Source organism: Aedes aegypti, chromosome 2 (genome assembly GCF_002204515.2).
Source record: "Aedes aegypti strain LVP_AGWG chromosome 2, AaegL5.0 Primary Assembly, whole genome shotgun sequence".
In the NCBI taxonomy this organism is placed as follows: Eukaryota; Metazoa; Arthropoda; class Insecta; order Diptera; family Culicidae; genus Aedes; species Aedes aegypti.
In genome coordinates, this window is record NC_035108.1 from 432,996,870 (window position 1) to 433,023,731 (window position 26,862).

General features: G+C 35.8%; 1 protein-coding gene and 7 non-coding genes across 8 annotated transcripts in view; 3 read left to right on the top strand and 5 right to left on the bottom strand.

The window, feature by feature from the left end:
- Positions 1 to 26,862, top strand: part of LOC5575569 (centaurin-gamma-1A) — a 649,196-nt gene that overhangs the window by 384,291 nt on the left and 238,043 nt on the right. The window lies entirely within an intron of this gene.
- Trnam-cau lies at positions 14,543 to 14,614 on the bottom strand. Its single transcript has one exon. It is a non-coding gene; the product is annotated as a tRNA-Met (tRNA).
- Trnak-cuu lies at positions 15,001 to 15,073 on the bottom strand. Its single transcript has one exon. It is a non-coding gene; the product is annotated as a tRNA-Lys (tRNA).
- Trnan-guu lies at positions 15,416 to 15,489 on the bottom strand. The gene has a single exon. It is a non-coding gene; the product is annotated as a tRNA-Asn (tRNA).
- On the top strand, positions 17,008 to 17,079 carry Trnam-cau. Its single transcript has one exon. It is a non-coding gene; the product is annotated as a tRNA-Met (tRNA).
- Trnak-cuu lies at positions 17,566 to 17,638 on the bottom strand. Its single transcript has one exon. It is a non-coding gene; the product is annotated as a tRNA-Lys (tRNA).
- Trnan-guu lies at positions 19,360 to 19,433 on the bottom strand. Its single transcript has one exon. It is a non-coding gene; the product is annotated as a tRNA-Asn (tRNA).
- On the top strand, positions 19,812 to 19,893 carry Trnas-aga. The gene has a single exon. It is a non-coding gene; the product is annotated as a tRNA-Ser (tRNA).

Below are 26,862 nucleotides of genomic sequence, written 5' to 3' on the forward strand. Positions count from 1 at the left end.
GTGCTGAAACATTTCTGAGAGTGGCAACAGATTCAGCAATCCGAAATTTACTGAAGATAAATGATTTGATCCTTGAGTCACACAAAAGTGTTATTTATGTTATGCTGTGTAATACGTCTGTCCTGAACTTGGTCAAACAATAGTGGCATAGTTTTTTCATACAAATTTGTTTACTTTATGTTAAAAAATTCGTTACTCCCAATGGTATTAACTCCAATTTGTCAAAAATGTCGAATGTGACTGTTAAGCAGTTATGGACAGTTTAATAAATGTGAAATGTAAGTTTAGTGAATAAACTTGAATCGGGAAAGTTAAGTGTTTTTTAAAAACTAATTTGTGAACTCCCGTACATTATTATATATGACCTATAGTATAGGTCCTATACTCGCGAAAACGTGTTTTTTTGCATTAAACTTGATATAATTCGAAAATGGCTACTTTTAGAGAAGTGATTATGATAATCATTGTGGTTTAGAATGAGTTCAAGGTTCTTATTGTATCATCAAAACGTATTTATTTTGACAAAAAATCAAAATTTCTAAAATCGACCAAAAGTTGTTCTTAGAAAAACTTTTTTAATGAAAATTAAATTTCTACTCGGCAAGCGACTTGAAGTTTAGTATGGGAAAATTATTTAGTCAGTATGGGGAAACGGACCCTTTCAAAAATAAATAGAAAAATGTACTTCAAAGACGTAGTAAAAATTCTCTCTCTAGCTGAAAATTTAGAGCATGAAACAGTGGACATTACGTTAGAACAGCTCTTCAAATAAACGAGTTATAAAATTTGAAAGCAACGAAAATTTTCTACGCATGTTTTGCCATTTTTTAATCTGGCATCCCGGTGCATTTTATGTAGGAAAGTGGGTGGCAAAGCCGTCTTCCGCATCACCGTCCGCTGAACGGAGGTGTTGAAACCAGTTTTACTTTAATGTTAAATATTCTAGTGATTTTCACCAGATAGAAGAACGGTGTCTTTAGCAAAGTTCAACCGCTAGGCGGCGCTAGTGAGCATACACACTATGCATAAACTCTACAGATATATGCTGGTGTCTCAAGATCGTGATCATTTAGAATCATGTTTTTTTACAAGCTTGTCCAGCTTGAAAATAGCTTTAAATTGAACATTTTGGAATCCAAGATGGCGGTCTAGAAAACAAGATGGTGACTTCCGGTTAATGAAAATCATTGTATCTTAAGATCATGATCATTAAGAAGGATGATTTCTTCGACAAGTTTGTTCAGGTTAAAAATTGCTGTCAATTAATTTTTTTGGAATCCAAGATGGCGGCCTAGAAAACATTATGACGACGTCACGTTAAGTATTTGCTTGAGAACGATACGAAACATTCTGGATGGAGTCTCAATGAATTATTATTATTCTAAGAAAGATCAGAAGATAACTTTATTAAATTTGCATTAATTTGCAAAATTTACATTTCTCTGTTTTTTAGAAATTGAAAAGGTTTCTCCTCAAACGTCGAAAATTAATTCATTTTACATTCAAACAAAAAAAACTAATTCCACGGCTATTGTCTCCAATGTAGACAGACTCACACTAAAATCTCAATCAATGAACTCTTCCTCGAGAGTAAATTTCGTGCAAAATAACTCCAGCCTTTGAATTCATTCAATCATGAAGTCCGTCAAAAACTCGTGAAAGCCGAATGTTGTTGTTTAAGTTAGGAAGGATTACTGTGTATCATTCTACTAGACTCCACAAGAAGTCATTGCTTTGCGTGAGTAGACTGTGGATGCTGAGATGCGTGACTCATGCGTGAAAATTTTCAATCGTGAGTTATGAAAATTTGAGTTTCTCACAACACCGATCGTCTCTTGTATCTTGTGAAAATCCTTAGAGAAATCATTTGAAGGCATTCTTGATGTTATCCTTCTGGAATCCCTAGAGTTAGTTTTGTTGGAAAGTCATATAGTCATATTGTTGTGTCCTTAAAAATGTTTCGATGTATCCTTACAGGATCATATGAAAAATTATTGGTAGATTTACTCATATATCCCACCAACTCCATAAATTTTAGCTGGAATCGCTGGAGGAACCCTGCATGAATTTAATGAAAAATTGTGGAATTTATCACTGATTTCTAGTGAACGTCCGTTCTGTTTTGGTAACTTGTCTGAAATTTTCATGTTTATCAATAGGAACGTTTATTTGTTCAGTTTTTTTTTTTCAACATACAATTTATTGTTTATGTTTGTATTTATGTTCTTTCAATTAGAAAGTTATTTTTCATCTAATAATAGGAATTGATGATCATTGTAGAAATTTGACATATTTTAGGAAACCGTTCTATGACTGTTGTGGCCGATTAGATTTCCGGTCCTGTCGAGAATCGTGAGAATCACTGGGAATAGAATATTTATCATGAATATCTGAAGTATCGTGAAATGCAAACATGATCAACTGACAAAGAATGCTCATAGTTAATAACTGTAGCTCGTAGAGAACTAATTTCATGCGTTTAAAGGATTTTTGTTATACAAGTGTTAGATAAATTCATAATTTTCTTAAGTGAAAGTGCTTGACGTCACCATATCAAAATTGGTGAAGGAATACATGAATGAACCTCTGAACGAACTCTTATGGAATTCCTGGAAGAATCACCAAAGATTTGCTTGAGAGATGCATGATTAAAAAAATAATAATATGAGTGATAAACCGATTAGAAGGTATCATGTGTGTTGCATCCTTGTCTGAAATCTTCCCCGATGCCAAAATTATTTATTTTTGACTTCTAACCAAGCTATTACCTGAGAAGAAATATTTAAAGAAGCATTCACTGAATGGTATCCTTCTCGAACAAGTTCCAATTTTCTCCGGTTGCACTGATTGGCAATTGTTTCTACCGAATGCCTTTTAAAAAATATTCCAGCTGGTGCGTTTCCAAATGCCCACGCACGCGCCAAAAACCAGATCCGCAAAGCGAAGAACAGCATGCCTGTGATGATGGTCATAAATTGCCGAACGCCTCTCGTCGAACTCGACTTTCCAAAGTTCAATGCAACCGAAGACACCATTTGGCATCTATTCTATCAGCATGTCAATGTCCTTTTTTTCTCTTGCAACCCGACCAGACGGAAGGAACAAGATTACAACGGAATGTGTTTCTCTGATATGATATGTCACCAGTATTTATAGAAGTAATTAAATAAAAAAAGTTCTCACAAATATAACAAATTCTTACAGTTTTTTTTTTTTTTTTTTTTTTTTTTGTATGTTGCTAGCCGTACAGTGAATACTGTCCAAAGCTCTAAACTAGACTTTAGATAGAAAAGAGGACGTAATCCTTCTGAAGCAGTTCACCAGACGTGCACGGAAAGATGGCTTCCAAGAAGACACTGTTGCGATCTGTCTCAGAAGGTTACGGTAGAAGGTGGAAAACGTTCTTTTCACACTATCACTTCACTTGATAACTATTAGATTACTTCATAGCACTATTCACTGGTATTGATATCACTATCTTTATTATCAACTGAATTTCTACTAACAGCGTCACCATTATCTGTACCAATTTTGTTATTAAAATCACATCTATAACCCAGCCGCAACACAACACTACTGCTCTATCAGGTTTAAAGTATAAAACTTCTCATTACAAAATAATCACTGTAATAAATAAATCATATCAACACTCAATATCATTATCTTCATTAAAATAAAAGTAAGGTTTTTGTTGCTTATATCACTATTATTCATAATATCACCAACTATCATCACTCGAATAATCACCATCTTTGTGGCTTACTACTATTAACCACACAAACTTATTCGACACAATAACGTCATCTCACTATATTATTACATTATCACTATTTTCAAAACCAGCAACGAGATTATTCATATATCTTCTTAAGGTGATCTCGTCGACGGGCTGAAGGCCGCAATAATAATGAGAACAATGTCCTGCAATAATGAAGCGCATCGCACAGCAATCACAAGCGCAGATTATACTAATCACTTACACTGGGCTACCTGTTTTCACTAAAACTACCTCCGAGTACGCGTCTAAGATAACACTCCTTAATCAGATTTATTTTAGAATGGAATTAATGGAATAGTATATGTGCTTACCTTTTCAGTGTTGGGAATGTTAGTGATTATTTCCTACTCACTTATATCCTAGTTTTTTCTCATGAGTTACTATTCCTATTTGCGGTTACGGGTACCTATAAATAGAGATAGCGATTAGTCACAAGTTTTTTTAGTCTGACGGCATTCGTTTGACCAGCACAAAACTTCTTTCATAACGCATATGTTCCATGCTTCAATTTGAACACTTTATCAGTTTTTATAATATATTCAATGCTATGATGAAAAACTTAATCCTGAAATGACGCTAGCTGACGAGAAGAGAGTGTTATAATTAGTAATTAGTAAATAGCGATATTATTGGTATAAGAAACAGATTTAATAAGATTCTGCTGTATCCTTGTACGGCCATGCGTGTTCCTGTTCAGCGCGATTTCTTCAATGTTAGGAGGTTTTGATGCACATTAAAACAAATAAAATAATGCTCCGGATGAGTGTCTGGAAGTATAAATAAAATGCGTATAGAAAAAACAAACAAGGGCCGCTTCATCATAGACCACGTAAAGTATCAGTTCACGGCGATGGTAATCAATAGTGTTCATTAGAAAACACTTTTGATTATTATCACCATTGGCACCACTAGTGTGCATCTTTCTCTTCAGAGTAAAGATACATTTAAGCCCCGAGACCTGACAGCAATCAAGCTGATCACAAGGTTGTGCCTTTGCCCAGGGAAATATAACAAATTCTTACAGTTGAGGTCGAAATACGCGTATATGTCAAAGGACACAAACTCTAGTGGAATCAAACTGAATAATACTAAATTTGGTTTTCATTTATTTATGGGTATTCCATTAAACAGCTCGAAGATTAGTTTTCAACAAAATTATTGCAAATTATATTCCAGGAGATGAACCAGCTTATGGCTGAAAATCTCGATAATAAATAATAATAATAATAATAATTGCAAATTATATTACTGTTCATAACTTCGGATGTTGTTTACAACAAACTTACAAATGTATTGTCAAAAATATATCAAATGTAGTTAGAATTTGTTCCAAAAAATATTACAAATTGAGTGTTAGAATTAAGTGTTCCCAAAAATATTACAACAAACTCATTTTTATGTCAAATTCTGTAATGTTTAACTGTTGTTGTAAGAAATGTGTTATAACCTTCTTATGTGATCCTACTCGGGACGCTTCCAAGTTTGCTACGAAAGAATCTGAATGCGTTGGAGGTGGCTTTCTACGGGCCATTCCCTTTGAAATTGAGAATTATCGATTGTGTGCCATTTCTTTCGGGAATGATTGCTTTGGCTCGATGTGTGAATAAGCCCTTGTCCCGCCGCTGTATGTACCTTTAGCTCTGCGAGCGAAGAGATAATCCAAGAAGAGGGGTCCAAGAAGAGCCATACTGCAGGTATAATCTTTCTTCGTTATTTATTCATCCTGGAATGGTAGTCGTGGTCGTCGTCGTCTTCGTCACAGGTACCAAGTATTCGATCTCTCCGCCCACGTTATCAATAATGCAAAAGCTTCGGCTGTTCGATGGCGTAACTTTCGAGTGGGATCTTTCCGATCCGTTGTTTGTCCATGTAGAACAGAGTGTGCTCTATAAGGAACCGACGACTGACACGTGCAACTCGGCGGCTGTGAATCTAGGCATATCTCGAAGTGCAGCAGCAGCAGTAGAAATCTCAGGCAGGCCGGGTATTTGTCATTGCAAATTTTTCCATTTATCATTTTTCGCACAGTTATGCGAAGAAAATTGCGAAGAATGTGACTTCCAGAGGGGAGCTCCCTGATGCTAGTGAAGATAAATTGGTTCGTTTCGAAAGCCGATCCGAGAGAGCAAAGATCTCTTCTTCGGCTTCGGTTCCTTCGGCGGTGATTAATGTTTTATAATCAATTTCCGTGCTTGGAGGGATATTTATGAGGTCGCTGCATGTCAAATTAGGGGCTATTTTTACAGGATGAGAGTTCCTGCGTGGGATATCTGGATGCATCATTGTAAAGCTTGGTTAAGACTTCTTGCGACACCCGAAACAAAAATAGGATTATTGAAATCCGCTTTGAGTCGTCAGTCAAGCAAATATTTGTGTTTCAAATTCTGTATCAACCCATACTAGGAAAAAACGTATTCCAAATGTTTTCTCAGTTCAATAATATTTTTTTCTCTTTTGTCCTTTTTCAGGTTCGTACATTACGATTACACCAAGAGTATCTACAGTTCGAAAAAGTTTTCACACTGAAATAAATAAAATTGCCATTGTAAAGCTTGCAAGCTTAAAAGCAACGTTAACGGAGCCTGACATTCTAGGGTGTCAAAATTTGCTGAAATTGACAGGTAATTAAATCATACGTCCATCCCACTGGTTGAAACTGCTTGTTCTCTAGTTTTACTTCGTTAGAGTTTATTTGTTTTATATTTTGGCAGGATTTATGAGTACGTAGAATCGACATTAATCTGAACCAAAGAAGAAAATGCATTTGGAGAAGGGTAAACTTTTCAAAGTACGAGATCTTGCTGAATAATTGTGAGAAATTCTTATTATTTGTCTCTACCAGAAGCATACTAACTTCAAAGTAAAAAAAAACTTATTTTTCGCAGGTGCTTGAATTTGTCAATTCCGACGAAGAGTCAAAGTTTAATTCTACTATGCACTTAGAATTAAAAAAAGTCGCGTTGAAATCAAGAAATACGAACGATCCACATTAGACTGATGCAAATTTTGAAGTTTCTGCTCCCCTATGCTTAAACGATGTCAATTATGATAAAAATCATTCTCCCGAAATTTGAAGTGATTTGGAAGAGAATTGGTTGTGCACACGCCATTTGAAGTTTATGTGGAAATTACTATGGAAAAGGCAAACCTTTTGTATTCAGTCCTCTAACTGTTCGTAATAATAATCTATGGATAAGTGAACATACTCTGCTCATGTGAATTCGTCTCAGCTACAATTTTGCCGAAGACCACATTATGATTGGACGTATGGATAATTTGTTATCATTGATAACAAAGTGTAAATCATGCTGAGATGATCATTCAATTACTTTTAGAGCAACACTGCTTTTTTTGCTGTAGAACATAGTAGCCTGAATTACTTTGATCTATTCTTCCCGCCAGGAGCACCACTGTTGCCTGTCGAGCTGTTGGTTAAGCATGCAAAATGCAAATCCACTTTATGATGTTGAATAACAATCTATGCTGACGTCCAATCAAAATGTGGTCTTCGGCAAAGTTATAGCTGTAAGGGTTTCACATGAGTAGAGTATATTCACTTTTCCATAAATTATTATGACGACTATATATAGGGCTGAACACAAAAGGTGAGCGTTTTCCATAGTAATCTCCATGTAAACTTCAAATGGCGTGTGCACAGTCAAATTCCTTCCGAATCACTTAAAATTTTGGGAGGATGCTATTTACCATAATAAAAATCATTTAAGCATAGGGGAGCCAAAATTACAAAATTTGCATCACTCTAATCCACATATTAATTTCTTGCAATTGTGAGAGTGAATGGAACTGTGTTTTCTCGCCACTTTGTGCATGGAAGTGGTTGCAAAATGAACAGTAGGCCGTCCCTTATTTTTCGAAAATGCGAAATGTTATAAGTTCGTCTTTGTAAAGTGCTCGTTTTGGTAAGAAATAAATCAAGTAAAAATTTGAAGTCCGTGCGTGGACGCTAAGTGGTCCCCCAATGACCCTAAAGGTATTAGGTGTAAATGACCCCCGTGCGCCAATTCGAGCTCGCTGCTCTAGTGTACGCAACATGAGTACGAAAATCCAAGAGGATCAAATTGATAATCAGCATAGAATTTTAAGAAAAATAATATTTTATACTGTGGACATCTTCATAACACTGCACGCTGACATAATATTCAGAACTACAAGGACAACGTTCAAATATTACGTAACGCAACAGGGAGAGGGAGGGGGTCTTCCGTAGTGTTACGGTCCATACAAAAAATTCAAATTTATCATACAAAAGCTGCTACGTGGGGGAGGGAGGGGGTCTAAAATTGGAAAATTTTACGTTACGTAATATTAAAATCATTCCAAAGAAAACCAATCTTCTATGTTGATTATCAACGCGCACAGGACAATTTGTTACTGGTATATTTTCGTACTTATACTGCGTGCACTAGAGCAGCGAGCTCGATTTTGCGCATGGTGTCATCTACGCCTAATACCCCAGGTCCGTTGGGGTACCACTTAGCGTCCACGTACGGACTTCAAATTTTTAACTGATTTTTTTCTTACCAAAACGAGCACTTTACAATGATGAACTTATAACATTTCGCATTTTCGGGGATGGCCTAATGCACATGGATGAATCGACGGCTCGGTCATTCCATGTGCATTATTTATGACTGAATTTTCAGCGTATAAACTGCCGTGAATCCCAAGTCAGTCCCATCTGCATTTTTGTCCAAATTGAGTTGAGTTCAGTTTTCAACATATTTTCCAATGCTCTTTCAGCAGCCCTAATGAGATAATAAGACTTGTTCGGATAAAGTAGGAATAAACAGCAAGTCAAATTGTACCATAATGAAAAGTAACCGCATATCAGTCCCACTACATAATTCCGCACCGCGTAACACAAAAATAAACCGTGTTTTGATCATCTTTATATTTAAATATAGAGAAAATTTTCTCAGAAAGATATCATAGTGAAAAGCAAATTGTGAAAGTTTCATTAAGATTTGAACATGTTCCAATCCTCTGGGAATTTATGAATATTCGTATGGAAAACGAGTTTGAAAACTTCACATCCCATTTTCTTAATGCCTACTTTTTACAGATGGGACTGACTTGCGATTCACGGCAGTAAAGTCTTGTAAACTGAGCGATTTCTCTTGCAACATTCTTTGAAAGAAGACGTTTTGCGTACAGTTTTTAGGATTTTGTTAGCATTGTTGGATATAAGTAATAGCTTTATTTGTGGGATATATCATTGAATAATACATTACAAATGGCTTTACATGATTGAGAATGAGCATGAGCATGATTGACCGCCCGCAATTGCTACTTCGTTATTGCAAGAACATCTGTACTTACACAGGGAACCAACAGATGCTACTCAGGATCAGTAGCATCCTCAATGTGTAAGTACTGGTGCTCTAATTATCATAACAAACAATACCGGCGCCGGCTGCGTCCGAATGCAGGTCAATTTGGAAATGGGAGGGAAATGTTGACGTGTTACTTGCTTTATGGAAGCCGAGGAGTCCTCTGCACTTCCACAAGAAAACAATGGAAGTTTGGATACGGTAAAGGATTCGTTTTGGTAAACGATAAAGATATAATTTGAAATGAATACGTGAAAACATACACGGATGATCGATACCGATAGTGCGGTTACTATGCAATCCGGACACGATCCGAATTCCGTCGCTCGCCCACAAAGGAGCATGCAATAGATTCAACGGATCAAACACTACTGACGCGTCGTTGCTTTTTTCTTCAGCAAAACGTGAACCGGACACAATTGATCCGGATTCCGTCGCTCGCACTCAAAGGAGCATGCAACAGATTCCATTACAAAGGGCTTTACATGATTGAAGCATTAAGTGATGTGTAAATCTAAGATTTTTTAGTGTGTAGAAACGAAATGATATCCTTAAGGTGTTCATTTTATTACCCTTTCTCCTAAAATGTGTTGTGTTTTCTTAAACATTTTACGAGGAAGCAGAGTTGCACAATATCGGTCATATCAGCTGATGGCTGATGGACTAAACCTATCAATATCAGTTGTGAACTATCAATATCACTTTGATCTGACAACCAACAGCGGTGATGCGACATCGCACTCTAGATCACAATCACTGCAGAATGAGTGATCACGTGGTAATTACCCGCGGTATTAATGTTTTTCAGTGACCAACACATAGTTTCAATTCGTCTGCAGCACTATCAAGAATATCGTATTGATAAATTGCCATTTTATTTGCTTAATTTAAAGCTAAACTTGACCCATCAGTGATATCCATAGTCTATCGCCATCAGTGCACTGATGATGGAGTAGACAGCATGATGTTGATGTGATATGGAATGATCCGAATTTTATCGAAGTGACAGCAAGCAACTCTGCGAGAAAGTCATTTAAAGGGCGAACACGAAATTATTACGACATATAGTTTTATACATATATTTACTTAAAAAATCAAAAGAAAAGTTAATCGATGGAGCCTTGAGTACAAAATTGAGGGCAATTTCGCTTGATGCCCTCCATCAAAGTCTTTACAGTGTCATCCGGTACCAGTTTCTCAGTTTTTTCCCATTTTCTTAACATGTCCTTCTCGTCTTTGACTGTCTTCTTGCTCTTCCGAAGTTACCACTTCATTATTGCCCAGTACTGCTCCACCGGGCGCAGCTCCGAACAGTTTGGCGGATTCATGTCCTTTGGAACAAAATGGACAAAATTGGCCTCATACCACTCCAGGACACTTTTAGAATAGTGGCATGATGCCAAAACTGGCCAAAATAACGGAGCTTTGTCGTGCTGCTGCAAGAACGGCAAAATGCGCTTCTCGAGGCACTTAGATTTGTAGATCTCGCCATTTATTGTGCCCTTTGGCACGAAGGGCTCACTCCTCAGTCCGCAAGAGCAGATGGCCTGCCAAATGAGATGTTTGGAGGCGCACTTCGACATTTTCTTCTTCTTAAATTTGTCGTCCACATCGAACTTGCTCTTGCCAGTGAAAAACTCCAACCCCGGAATTTGCTTAAAATCGGCTATTATATTTTATTATATTTTAGCCATATTTTGTCAACATCTTCTCGTAGAGCTTCCGTGCCCGAGTTCTAGCCGTCGATTGTTGCCGCTCATCGCGGTTTGGGAAGTTCTGTACCTTGTATGTATGTAGTCCAGCTCTCTTCTATGCATTCTGGACGTAGCTCTGTGACATGCCGATCTTTTTAGCCAAATCACGGCTTGAGACGTTGATATTTGCTTTAATCATCCGCTTCCATCCGTCTTATTGTTCTCAACATTTTTCACAACTGCCGGTGCGACAGGTCAGGAAGTTCTTGGTGTTTGGAAAGAATTTGTTCTCTCGACTCGCGTTGGTTCACCTCCATTTTCGTTGAATCGAAAAACACGACTTCGAGTTTGACAGCATGTAAACAATACACATCAATGAGGAAGTGTGCAAAATTTGGTTGATTTTTACCCAATGGTAGAAAAGTTATGCCCTGTTGAATGTGTCGTAATTTTTTCGTGTTCGCCCTTTAAAAATTTTAGGAATTTTCAAAAGTTTCCTTCAAAGTAGTTTCTGAAGCAACTTTTTACGCATTTTCATATAAGTTTTCATATATATTGAATTCCATTCTTTCTTTAGAGAGCTCAAACAAATCCTTTATTAAATTCTTAGATGAATCTCTGGAACGATTTCAAGCAAAATCAATTGATCAATTGAAGTTCTCACACATATCTTTATATCAGTTTCTGAAAAAATCATTGAATGCATTTTATTAATAAGCTCTGGAGGAATTCCTTAAAAAAATGCACCATGAAAAATATTTGCCAGTATCTTTGGACCAATCTCTACGCGAGTAATTGATGAAGGAATCAATATCTCAAGGAAGTTGTGGAGATATTAGTACCGAGATTCACCAAAAAAGTCTTAAATTTACACGACACGTATATTTTTCTAAACATCATATGAATGAGTTGTAACTGAACATCAAACGCTAAATAATGTAAAATGCCTAATCGCATTCAATACTGCTTGCTATCTTGAGTAAAACTAAAACATTTCATAATCTTGCATCCAACAATCGTCAATATTGCGTCAAGTTTTCTGTGATGTAAATGGGTTATAATTGAACAATCAACAATAATGTATGCATCGGATTTAAAAATGCTTGCGATATTGAGCGAAACTGAAACATTTCATGTTCTTGCATCTAACATTTGCCAATATTGCATGGTTTCTTGCATCATGAAAGTGTAACTGCAAGCGAGATTTCTCTGTTTACACGATTATGTGTTAAAAAATCAGTAAAACTTTATGTACATAACTGAAACGACGGCTGCATTATGCATTATGTGCATTAATAATTATTGAATTTGAGCTTTTAAATGATTTATCATTGAATAATCCACACACTTAGATTTTTTCCACGAGCTCGGCTGTGCAAATCTCGGTTTCCAAATTTTAACCAAGATTTAGCTAACAAATTGTCCTGTTGCTTAGCAAAGAAGCACGATTTACTGATACCCTACTCGGCATTTATTTCATGAAATCTTAGGAAATTTGTTTGCCGACTACTCGGCTGTGTGAACCTCAGTTAAAATTAGCCAAGATTCGGCATTCTAAATTAAGTATGCACTAATAATGGCTTCACGCGATTGACGCCTAATTTATGCTTTTCCAGTGTGTAGTTTTCCTCCACTTTGAGTGCGTGATTTCCAATTTATGTTTTCATCATTATGAACAAGCATAAGCCCATTGCTTCAAACTTTGTCTCATTCTCGATACACGCTCGAATTCCATCTAGACGCTTCTCATTTCACTCACTCAGTTTAGTTCCCATTCCCCGTTCAACTCATTATCGATATCTTACCCACTCGGCTCTCATGCTCTCCTCGCTTGACTCAAACTAGACACCAGCTTTTTTCTCACCCAATGTCGACAAACTCTCATAGACACGCTTCTGATTCCATTCTCTTTCAACTCGATCGTATTACTCTCCGAGCAAAATCGAATAATAATCGCATAACATAGCAATAACATGTTTTATTATCATGAATTAATTTTCTTACTGTTTGTTCTCAGTGGAAAGAATCTTGTTATCAACAAATTTCAAGCTGTCAGATCTAGGATGTCACCGACAATTGGAGTGACATCAAATTTTTGTGATCGTTGGCGAAGTGTTTGATGTCAAGTCAAATTTCTATACACGAATTAATCAGATCGGACTATTCTAAGTAATAAAGTTTATCAGAATTCATTTTGGATATTTTAGAGTAAAGATCCTAGGATAACATAATCTTTTAGAAATGATTATTGATTTAATTTTGCATTTTCTCTAAAGCCATTCAAAACGTTTTCGAAATCCATTTGAAAATGTTTTTCATTATCTAGAATCCCTTTTGTACCTATTTATAGAAAGTCACCAAATAATCATTTTCTAATGCCTTTGTGATTGTTTCAGAATCGTTTTGAATTCTATTTGGTATCCCTTTGAAGTCCTTTCGAAATCCTTTGGAAATATCATCGAACAAGTTTTTCTCAAGTGATACCAGAATTCTCACAAAATTCGTTTGTATTTCTTTCGAATTTTTTATGATCTTTTTGAAATTTCTCCGAATGCGTTCATTAAATTTGTCTCGTATGTTTTCGAAATGTTTTTGAATTACCTTTAGATCAAAGTTGTAAATAAGCAAATTTAAGTGAAAAACATTGAAATCTTTTATGCTTATATCTCATGGAGTCGGTTCTATAAAATGTTTTCTCTATCATTATTTGAATGGCAGTATATTAGACAACTTTTTCTGCAGAAACACTGCGGCACTCTGGAAAAACTTGAAATTTGATTGTTACTCACAAGATTTTAACCCAATACCGGTCGCTTGAGTGTACTGAGTACACGCACCTTGAATAAAGCTCGCTTTTGATACACAGTACGAGCGAGTTGGTGCCGGCATTGGCAGAATGCGCGACCTCGAGTTAAAGCAATTGACGTGCTGCCTTCAGCAAAGTTGTAGGTTTCAACTGGATCTTGCAAGTTATAATAAAAACAAAAAAAATATTGATTTTTAGTAAAAAAAAGTGATTTCTCGAGCATTCTTATGAAGTTTTCAAATATATATTTTATTAAATGCTATTACCCTTATACTGAATCGACCCCTTTGATATTGACAAGTTGATGTCGGGGGTAGGAAAGCAATAAAATACACAAATATGTAGTGGCACAAATTAATCAAGTTCTAAATTTGCCTTCTTTCGGTCTATTTGAACACGTCACAAACCATGTGCTTTCTAAGAGCATTTAATGTTTATACCTTTGTAAGGTTTTAGTCAATTGGTTTAGGGACTTTTACAGAGTATTTAGTGATTTAAAGCAAATGGACAAACATTCAATAATTAACATTTATTGTAAGAAAAATAGTTGTAGCATAAGTCGATGGGCCCTTGGTTACCGAGTTATGGAGAGTCGACTGTAATTCATTCTCCAAGTTGTATTTCGAAAAGTTGTAGATCTAGTTTAAACCTACAGCTTTGCTGAGGGTAGCATGCGTCAAGAAATAAATATTTTTTCACAATTACAACACCTGTGATATTTTTTGATCATGCCTAAGGCTTCAAAAAACGACATGCTGCGTCGAAAAAGGATTTATTAATTCATGATTTTGACATATGAATTAAATATGCTTAGGCGGGCGTCTTACCCCGTCTTCCCCTAAAACTTAAGGTACAAACCGAAAGTAGATTTATTTTAATGTTTGCTCGGAGTAGACCTTTAAAAAAGTCTGATTAGCAGAGCGTAGTTTCGATCTACGGACCTCTGGGTTATGGGCCCAGCACGCTTCCACTGCGCCACTCTGCTTCGATATTTGAGGAACACCTAGAATGCGTTTTGTCAGAAATCAAGTTTAACGCATTTATTTAAAATTTCCTTCAACTTCGTCCCTTGAATAAGAACAAAAATGATTGTTATTATTGCAAATTGTGTAGTACATGAAAAAATATGTTCGTTGCACTGACATTATGACATAATAAAATATAATAAAATATAAAATTAACTTAGTAGACAAAAAAGTCAAAACTATGGTCAACATAATACAATAAAATAATAATAAATAACCATGCTCCTCATTTAATTAAATGTCGATTTTATTATTGTTTTTCATACAAATTTTGCACTTTATATAAAATTTATTGACGTCATTCGATCATCCAATGGAAAGATACGCGGTACTTTAAAATAGTTACCGCCCAACGTGGGGCTCGAACCCACGACCCTGAGATTAAGAGTCTCATGCTCTACCGACTGAGCTAGCCGGGCATATATTTTTAAATGTAAAATGAGTTGAGATGTATAGACAAGATATGAACCCATTCTATAAGGTTTTATCAAAGACTTAACGTCATTATTATCATTCCGTGTTCTTATAGCTAAGGTTAAAACTATGATAAATATTTCAAGAAAAATAAAATTATTAATAAATTATAAAACAAATGAAAACATATGAACCCATCCATTCCAACACTTATAAAAATCCCAATCCATGAACCCATCTTCTTCATAAGTTCATTATCATCACTTTAAGTCCTTTTAGCATTTGCAAAGAGTGTATCACACGTTGATCGATGATGCAGACATAACTTCCTCATAAAAAAAAGATCACGCCCCCGGGTGGACTCGAACCACCAACCTTTCGGTTAACAGCCGAACGCGCTAACCGATTGCGCCACGAAGGCGATATGAGTAGGGCTTGCAACCACCTCTTCTGAATCAAGTGCCTGGAATTGAGTTTTAGATGAGTTGTTTTCGATAAATCACTCAGCTAATTCGTTTCAGGACTGAGTCAAATCACAATGATCATGATTCTGGTGAGAAAAAAAAAACTGATTGATAGACAAAGCCCAGCCAGAATTCAATCTATTCAATCGTTTAGACCTTCATTAGATCTCATTTGAGGTCATCTTTTCAGCTGTGCATGATGCCTACCACATTGACAGGCAGCCGTCCATCCACCAGAGCAATAAAACTCCATCCAGCGTGAGCGTGGTGAGGCACATGCCAACCGTCTTGTCTTCACAAATGCTTCCGAGCGTTTTCTTTAGGGACACTTTTCGTTTATCGTCGTGGTTCAACTCAAAGCCATCGTAACTTTGGATGAGTGCCCTGATTTTTACGATCCCTTTTCGAGGAATATGCTTTGCTACTTAAAAAAAAAAGGAACAGAGAAGTGCATTTTCCCGTTTATGTTCTGCAACTTCAGGGCTTTTCTGAAGAAGTTCTGTTATTAGGTACTTTTACGGAATTGTTTCATTAAAAAGTCGTAAACTTAATTACGTTTCTTTGTCATAATATGTCCGATTTGCTACGGGAATGATGGAACCGACAATGATTCGTCTTCTTAATCTACAAACGAGACATGAATCATCAGACCATGAATTCTGCATCATCCCCCCAAAATGATGGCATCAGATTCAGTCATCTGTCGATTGCAACCTTCATCAGGCTGAGCAATCGATTGGTATTGAAGTGCAAATTTATGCACTTGCTAGTGTCACCCACCTGGGGTATTGTAAACGCTGACGAACTCGACGACGCCAGACAAAACAGTTGTGACTAATCCAAAACTGAAAGCGTATGATTATCAAAAGACACGACGACGTGTGTCGGTGAACTTGACTTCGATAATCGAATCACATTCACACACCCACTTTCATTCCGCGATCAATCGCGTTATCAACACCTCAGTAGACGAACGACGAGGAATTACGTCATCAACCCATCATCGTGGTCGTCGTTTTCTCGCCTCTCGTATCAAATCAACCTACATTTCGCTCATTCGTTTCGGTTTTCGAGCACTTCTACGACTGCTGTTGTACGAGTGTGCAAACGCTTGTTTTGAGGTTATGTTGATTTTTTTACCTATTCCTTGCACGTTTCGGCTGCAGGCAGCTCAGAAGCGCGCACAAATTCTCAACCCCTCGCTACTCGTCTCTAGAGGAGAGCCCGATGGGACGACGAGGGTCTCGTGCTGCTTTCCGTTTGTGTGTGAGCTTCCATCATCGATTTTATTTTTGCGTTTTGTAGCTATACACGAACCCCTCTCGCTTTGGTGTGTTCGGGAGGGATGTTTTACGTCTACTTGTACGGGTGTATGTTTCTAGTCGGGTACACGTTTCCTTCGATTCGTTTGGAGGGGAAACTTTTCGAACCGGGCGTAGAACGTGTTTCACTGTGAAGCACAGCTGTAGTATGAGAGCAGAGTGGCGCAGTGGAAGCGTGCTGGGCCCATAACCCAGAGGTCCGTAGATCGAAACTACGCTCTGCTAACGAAAGTTTTTTTGGGAGACAATTGGACTTTTATTGCGCTCAGGACACGGCACTCTATCATTCATGGATCGAAATGTTTGCAGTTTGTCATAACAGTCCGTAAATTAATAACAATATAAAAAGTTTCTCGTATTATACAGTTAACTCTCCCTTACTCGATATCCCGTATCTCGATATCGAGTTAGAGAACCATAGTAAAAGTTGGTTTTCATGGCTAACTCGATGGTCCCTTGGATCGCAGTTGCACTGGATTTGTGTTCTGTAACTCGATACCTGTTTGAGTATGTGATGTTCTTCTCCAAGAATGTTGAGATCAATTAATAGGGTTTAATAACATTATATAAAAACGGGCCCATTCACAATTTAGATAGCTCAAGATTTGTCATTGAGAACTTTGGTCGTTACATTTTTAGGTGGATAATTACCGTATTCTCAGCAAGTTTACTAACCATTTGTTTATCAAACAGTGGCGCAAAATATTACAGCGCCCAACGTGGGGCTCGAACCCACGACCCTGAGATTAAGAGTCTCATGCTCTACCGACTGAGCTAGCCGGGCTGATGTTTTTTGTTGGGTATTGTTATTTATGATTTTGCAAGAAATGTTCTATGATTAAATTTTATTAATTATATTTTCTATATTTGTCCATCTTAAAAAAAATGATACATTATGATACATGTTTCCTGATAGAATTCATATCACCAGTTTCAATTTTAGAAGATCAACGATGATTTCTTATTTTTGAAAATCAATATTTATAATTAAGGATGAACATAAGCGAAATTTCTATGAAGAAAATTAACTGTATAAACTAGTTTTTAGCTAACAATATTTCATATTTAACGCTTTGAACAACAAATATGAAAAGAAATTTTCTCCAATGTGTCCGTGTAATAATATTACACACATTCATGTATTTATAAATATACGGGTACTTCACTTTAACAATGATCTAATTTAATTGTACCCCGCCGTGTGTAGCCTCATTTTTACATTGCTTCGATTTAAATTTGTATTAACAATACAAAAAAATTTAAATTTAAATTTATATTAACAATACATTTAAATTTGTATTAACAATACATTCACAATACATTCACACCAGAATAAAAAATACTCTATGTCTATTGATTTATTTTACATTGTTTTGTATTTAAGGCTAAGTAGCCCGTCATTCGTTTTGGCAACAATGATGACTTTTCAGCTTGCATTTCAAAGTGATAAAACACAGTCTTGATAGTTTTATATTGACATGAGAAACTATCACTGTATGCGCTAACATGCATAAACTATGCTGATACTTTTTCAGCTGTTCAGTGCAAAACCAACTGATTTTCTTTGATTCGAAATCGTGAGATGAATTAGCAACAATCATCAACGACGCGTACACATTTCAATGACGGCCTACTTCGCCTTAAACTTGTATTGACATCACATTTTCCGTAATTGGACACCAGAAGAGTGAACCTGTTACCCTCTGCCCTTGGGAGCCTTATTTTTAAATTGTTTTCGATTTAAATTTGTATTGACATCAGGGCTGTGCATTTTCGAAAGCATTTTGTGAAACACGAAGGTTTGGTTGCGTCGTCTCGATGGTGACGAACAACTGCATCGCTTCGTTCTTCTTTCACCACTCATTCGTTTCGTTACCTGATTGAAAGCAGCGAACAAGAAAGGTGAAATGAAAGAGTAAGAACTTCGTTTCATTTGATTTCATTGAAATCTATCAAAATATTTCAAATTGGATTTTACCTATTTTTTGCAATAGTAATGTTTAAAACTTGTTAGGTAATAAATTAAGATAGAGAAAGTATGCGGGCCACCACGTCGTTCATTTGAATTAATCTGCTCCTAAAGTTAGAGACTACCGATTGAAAGACCAGCTCGCTGCGGTGAGGCTCTGATATATGACGCGCGACGCACAGGCAGCACGAAAGAAATGAAAGAATACGCTTGCTGCGATGAAAGGAAATGTTTGTCGGATTGAAACGAAACAGTAGAGTTTCAATCAAAAGGGAAGCTTGAGTCAGTCAGTTGGGGACTGAAAATGCTTTCAATGAATTGAAAATGGACGGCCCTGATTGACATACATGTAATTCTACTGTAATTTCATATCACATGCCTTCTGTAATTTCACACCAGAAGAAAGAATTATACTAGGCACGCACTACGCTACCCGTCCGTTATCTTCATATACTCTCATTACGGTATCAATTTTTCAAATCTTGATTTTGTAGCTTATTATTCATCTCTCATACGTTTACTTATAAAAATATTCACGCCCCCGGGTGGACTCGAACCACCAACCTTTCGGTTAACAGCCGAACGCGCTAACCGATTGCGCCACGAAGGCGATGAGAATGTCAATTTATTTTTTTCTACATGTATGATCGAGAACAAGTTGTTGAAGTATGATAATTAGTTTTACATTTACTACCATTCATTTTTAATATAATGCACCAAACAATTTATTACTAACAATCTAACCCCTGATGATGCTGTAGTAATGACATTATAATGCATATTAGCATTATTATGCTTCTACGCTCAAGGAACGTTAAGCTTCAGCTTACCTATATAAATCACAGCAAGTTGTATACCTGAAGAACCTTGTGGAAGAATTTTGACTAAACATATGGAATACAAGATTTTTTTATAAAAATCATATGTAAAGATTGTTTGACCGCAAACAGATATTTTAATGTCTATTTTCGACATATTATTACAAGTTGCAGTCGTGGCCGAGCGGTTAAGGCGTCTGACTAGAAATCAGATTCCCTCTGGGAGCGTAGGTTCGAATCCTACCGACTGCGTACATTTTATTTTTGTGAGATGACCTTTATGGTGGTGATTAATTCTGCATTTTTTTTTTTCATAAGAGCTTATCTGCACTCATCGATTTCTCTTCATCGTTGCTCTCTTTGCGTTATTACAGAAAACTGATTCTCGTTTCGTAACATATTTTTGAGCTGTAGGATTAAGAATCACTATGTCTTGCTTCATTAACACGAAATATTACAGATTCATCTAATTTAGCGAAGTTATATGTGAAAGAAAGTATCGATGAAGAGAAATTGCTCATGTCAGTTAGGCACTATTGAAGTAACAGCACATAATTCATTAAACTACCATTTATTTATTATGTATATATGTATATACCTCTCAAATATCCATTAAATGTGAAAATTTAATTTGACTGCATCCACTATATCAGTTAAATTTTTGATCACTATGTTGTACCGCTTTGGGACTATGTATCAGCGTTTATTTAAACTCCTCCATCAAATTTATAAGCTTTCAAGTGCTATACAATTCAAGGATTGATTCCGTATTTAAAAACATCCGAGATTATTTTTGATTTTTAATTTTTTTTTAAACTTCTCCTGTCTTTTCAAAAACTCTTGCGATGTTCAAAAAATTTCAAACTTTTTGTTTGTTCTACGTATATATTTGTTATGCGAGATACTCGCGTACAGTATCATAAAGGCGTGTCTGCAGTGATCGACTTCCTTCCGTCGATTTTCTCTTTTGCAAATTACTTAGCCGACAGCTATTTTTGTTTTAGTAAAAGTAGTCATCCTCCTTGTTCATGCACAATCGTAAAATGGTCCAAAGGTCGATTGAGTTTCGATCACTGCAGATACGCCTGTATGATACTCAACGCAAGATATTGCTCATAAAAAATCTCCATAATCAGTTTCTTTCGTAACGCGAAGAGTTTCTCCAGGAAGGTGATGGAATTATGTATTTTATGTTTTCATGCCAAATATCTGTTTGTTAATTGTTCGTCGCCTGCAAAATTTCATGAAGAATCACTAGCAATACACATTGAGGAGTTTAAGCAGAATTGTTAGAAAAACTTTTGCCAAAATCCCTGGAGGCAGCTCAGTTTCTGATAAAATTCTGAGATGAACATAATGTGCATTTGCAGAGTAATCTTTGGGGAAAAAAATACGAGCTTATGTGTCCTAATGTCCTAATTCCTGGAAAATTTGCCTGAGAAAATATTTTTTCCCTGCAGTAAATCAGAAGCAAGATGGATTTACAGAATGAATTGAAAGTTCGTTCAGAGCAGTACTTAAATTTGTAAAAGTACACTTTGTCGAAGACACAAAAGGTGGTCCCTAAAATCATATTTTTTATTAGAACTTTTCCCAGTTTTTTTACGTATTTACTTCTACAAAGTTGTTTGACAAGCCAAAAAACATGCCCTGACCATTAGACAGTTTCACAAAAATCAAAATTTCTGGGATTCAATCAGTCACTCTCAAGTCCTAGTTGCAATACTAAAACAAACTACCAGACAAATTTGATCCTCAAGATCGGTAGTCGAGAAGCTTGACTTCGGGGCTATATCACATATGTAATTGCTTGGCATCAAATGAGAATGTTGTTTGAAACACGACTGCGTTGATGACATTTGCTAGATGTTTTCTTCAATCATCATCCATCATTGAAAAAGCAAAGCTACTATGTTCAATTTTTAAACATGTCAGCAATTGCGCCATTTGGCAGCAGCTCTAAATGCAGGGGAATGAGGAATGTTGTATTTTCAACAATTTTTTACAATTAATCTGTAATTCGGAGACAAAAATGATGTACTACAATAATGTTCAGAAATGACAAAGGAATGATGCTACGATTGAACTTTTATGATTAGGCTTGAGGTTAAGAATCTCGTAGAACAAAAACTGTAGAGAAATGTATGTTTTACAGGTACTTTAATGAACAGAAATCAATTTTTTGAGGTCAAAACCATCTCTTATCGGCATACAGTGTTCTCAAAAGTTGTAAAGTACTAATAATACGTTCAACCAGTGGTATTTATTATGATTTTCATTTTTTCAAATTCTCGGTAGAATTTTTTGAATGTAAAAAATAGCCAAAAAACACAATTTCGACTTGAGGCACCTTTTAATCTTCTCCAAATTGGATGAAAATTTGTCTGGTAGTTTGTTTTCGTATTGCAACTAGGACTTGGGGGTGATGGTTGAATCCCAGAAAATTTTATTTTTGTGAAACTGTCTACTGACCATTGCACAGTGGGACGGATTGGGGTTTTAGGAGGAAAGATGGAACTCACGCCTTCAATTGTGATTTTACTTAAAAATGATGTTCTACAAAGTTATTTCTATTATAAAAACAATTTTTTTGGTCGGAACGAAAATTAGGGTGGCCCTTTGTAAAAAAAGATAACCATCAAAACTTTTTTATTTTAAGGAATATTGAAAGAGTTTGTTCTACAAAGTTGAAAATCGGAAAATTTTAAGCTGATTTGACAAAAAAAGTTTTTTCCCAGCTCAAAAATTGACCGTTTTAGAGCATTTTTCGCTATTGATGTAGGGTGGCTCTTCAAAAATAGGTTTTTGTTTGTTTTTTAGATTTCTCAGCAAAGTTGTCTTCCCTTCATCTTTAGAGCCGATTGAGACGCATGTTTTGAGGTCTGTACAATTTTGTAGGTGATAGTTATAAACATTTTTCATATAAAACAAACTTAAAAAGAGTTCAGCAAAAAAAATAAGGATTTAATAAAGCAATAAAAATAAGGATCTAAATTTACCACACGGTTGAATTTCCCGGCATGGCTGCTCCCAAACATCCAAATACTTCTGTTTTGGGATTTGTCAGGCTTTTTGGGAAACATTCTGATTGGAAGTTACGAATGCTTAATTGCTGCAAATCCGTTTACAAGTAATTTGTCCACCGTAGGAGATATATCGTATCTGAAACGGTATATTACTAAAGTACGATTCCTGATTATGACGCTGACTTTCAAGCCTAGATTAAGGAGAATAACTAAATGCATTATTTGATCATGTTTAGATGTTTTGACTAATTAAGGCTATAATTTAGAGATAGTTAATTTGAGAGTTCTTTTAAAAATCTGTTATTAACGGTTATTAACATATGAACCAGTCATATCGTTAGCAAACAGATCCACCGAAGAATAATACGATTTTTATTTACATTTTCAAGCTATCGTCATGTCAACACATTTTTCACAGTCTTGTTTTCCCAGCTATGGGGCTCTGCACTGTTTTGATTTTGTATGCGATTTTGACGTTTACTGGCCTTGTTGTTTACTTATTTCGTGAAGGAGTAAAAGAGAGGGACAAATTTTTGTACAGAGCCCCATACCAACATATAGAAAATGTGTTTTTTTGTTATTAAGAAGTCTTTAACTTTTCATCAGAAAAAAAATTGTATCAATATTCTTTTTTTTTTTTGGTATTGCGTCCCCGCTGGAACAGATCATACTTCTCAGGTTATTGTTGTTAAGAGCACTTCCACAGTTTTTAACTGAGAGCTTTCTTTGCCATTTTTGTCATTTTGCATTTGTGTATCGTAGCTATTAGTATCGATGATACTTTATGTCCAAGGAAGTAAATTAAATTTCCATTACGAAAACACTCTTGTATCTATTTGTTTCCATTAGCTATATCTTTAATGTTTGCGTTTCAATTAGCTCGAAAAGTGATGGGAAGACAGTTTTGCTGAGAAACTTGAAATAATAAAAATAAAACACAACAACCAATTTTTGATGGGCCACCCTACATCAAAAGCGAAAAATGCTCTAAAACGGTCAATTTTTGAGCTAGGAAAAAACTTTTTTTGTCAAATCAGCTTAAAATTTCCCGATCTTCAGCTTTGTAGAACAAACTATTTCAATATTCCTTAAAATAAAAAAGTTTTGATGGTTATCTTTTTTTACAAAGGGCCACCCTAATTTTCGTTCCGACCAAAAAAATTGTTTTTATAATAGAAACAACTTTGTAGAACATCATTTTTACGTAAAATCACAATTGAAGGCGTGAGTTCCATCTTTCCTCCTAAAACCCCAATCCGTCCCACTGTGCATTGCTTCGATTACTAGAAAACATTGGTTTTGAAAATTTGTGAAACGATGTCGATTATTTTCTTCTTGAAACCGATTTGCTACATGCTTTGTCGGTATAATTGATTTAGTTTCAATTGTGTTGTCCCTTCACCAACTCAAAGTGCTTTCAACAAAAAAACGGAACACAATATGTTATTTGAGACTAGTTTTGATATAAATGAGATACGATTGTGTTGTATTCTTACAATGGATATATAATACGTCTCCCGATACAAGTTTTTATGATCAAAAAATATCCCTTACGAAGCGTATCGCATTTGGGTGCTTCTTACCAAAGGGTTTTTCGAAAATTGTTTTTTGAAAATAAGCATACACAGAATCATGGAGACGCCACAATAGTTATTTCAAGCATGTGCTAGAATTAAGGCCAATGTTACATTATCGGTTTCTCTTCATCGATCCTCTCTTCCACGAAAAAATGTGACAAGATGCAAAGTGCGCCCATTTCCTTCTAGCAAAAACAAAAAATGTCGTTTTCGGTTCGTTTGCTTTTAGGAGAAAGCCAAAGTTCTCCTTCGGATATGATGGTAAAAAAGCTGATCATAGATTCTAAATCTAAAATATTTGAATACTAGTGGTCCCGGCAAACTTCGTCTTGCCATCAAGTAGGCTGTTGAAAAACGCTATGAAACGTCCCGTGCAAAATGGAAGTTCCGTTCACTCCAGTTTTTTCGACTTTCCCGTTAAATATCCTTTACTTTTTATATGCACAAACACGTCGGAACACCTCAGGAACATATCTATGTAAGAATTTTCAAAATCCGATAGCCCGTTTTCAAGCCATTTCGTGACATACAAACACCATTCCATTTTTATTTATGTAGATTAAAAAAAAATTGTATGAAGAACTTAGAATGATAGAATCGTACAAAAACTTCTGGAAGGATCTCTAAAAAGTTCTTGTAGATCGATAGGGAGAATTTTATGATTCAAGTACATAGACAAATGGTGGGATTTTCACCAAGAACAGCTGAAGAAATTTCTGAAGATATTCTCAAAGCTCTTTCAGGAATGTTTTCACATGAATTTCTGACTTTGATACTTGAAGACAAATTTGAAGGGATTGTTGAATCCTAGAAATATTAAAAAAAAAACATTAAACTATAATCGTTAAAACGAGATGTAATGATTTCATACAGTCCCTTCAAGAATTTCCTAATGTAGATTCCATCAGTAGTTCTGTCAGGAATAACTCCCAAAATACTTCTAGCAAGTATTCCTTCAAGGAAGCCGACAAAAAATCGCTTAGGAAAATGTCTAGGGATTCTTGCACAGATTTTCCTGGATTTGTTGTTCGTTTCTCCTCCAAATAATTCGTATTCTTCAAGGAGTTCTATCGGCATTTTCTCAATATATCCTATCAAATTCATTGCTTCAAATATACAGTCCATGAACTCATGTGTTTTTTACTATATTTTTTGCAGAGAATGCTCCGTAAACTACTCTAAAGATTTATATGTTTTCTCGGATTTCACTTAATATTTTTTAACAAGTTCAACTAATGTACATCCAATTTTTAAACGGATGCCTTCAAATATTTTCTTTCAAATACCTTTAGTAATTACACTCTGATTTCTTTTAAGGACTGATAATACAGTTAACTTTCCCTTACTCGATATTTTCTATCTCGATATCGAGTTAGAGAACCATAGTAAAAGTTGGTTTTCATTGCTACCTTGATGGTCCCTTAAATCTCATTTACACTGGTTTTGTGCTCTATAATTCGATACCTCCCTAACTCGATGGTCCCTTCAATATCGAGTTAGGGAGAGTTGACTGTACTCTGTATTCTTAATCGCTGTAAATTTCACTGTACTGTACCCAAGTAACAATTTCAGTGCTTTTTGATCTTAGATGTTAATTATGGAGGTTTTATTAAAGATGTATTCATTCCTAACAGATTTAATAAAGCATTGCAAAGTGCCAAACGTTCTTTTCGGTAAAACCCACTTTAAAATGCTTTGTAGATATCTACAAGAGCTACCGTTAAAACTTATTTGCTGGCCACATTTGTTGATAATAAATTGTATTTTGAAGGAGCTGTGTAGTGTCTATTAAAACCTACACATAAAACCTCATCTTGCTTGTCTTGTCAAGGCATGGGTAAAACTTCTAAGACTACACTAAGTCATGTTAAAGCCTTCTTAAAACTCAACTGTCTGATGCATGTTATTGGAATGCAGTCTGCGTGTGGTTATCAATATCATTATGTTGATAATGATAATCATGTAGTGAAATAAGGATTAATCAAAACGCAAACATAGAAATGACAAATATTCCTCTCGAAGAATTAACAGACTACCGTATAAAGCATATTTTTCCCATGCTTGCCTGAACTTTCCGTTCTAGTGGGACAACTATGCTGCACACAACAGCTGAGCTACACGAAAAAAGCTTTCATTTTTCAGGCACTTATCACTTACCGTTTTCTGCATCAGTACAGCCGATCAAGCACGGCGGGCTTCATTATAACAATCCAGATGCATAACGGCACAAATTTAACAAAATGAATTGCATCACAAAACTGAATCTTCCGATTTGTTTACCTTTTCGACAGCACTAGCTTTCCTGAGTGCATTGAGTTTAAGTCAAGGCTCTTAAAAAACCTATTTGTCTTAGTGCAGAACAAATATTCTGATTTAGGAATAGTTTAGCCAGTGAGGGTTTTGCGCACGGGTTCTTAAGATCAAAAGCGTTTATGAATGATTATATTGTTCGGAATAATCACCAATTGATCTTTAACTATCCCAGACAAGACCAGCAAGATTTAACTGTATGGAATCCATTTTTATTGTCGCCGTTCCGGATTGATAATTGCAATATGCGTGGGAAATTTCAATTTACGATTGAGATGAGCATGAAATCATTCTGAAAATGGCATGGA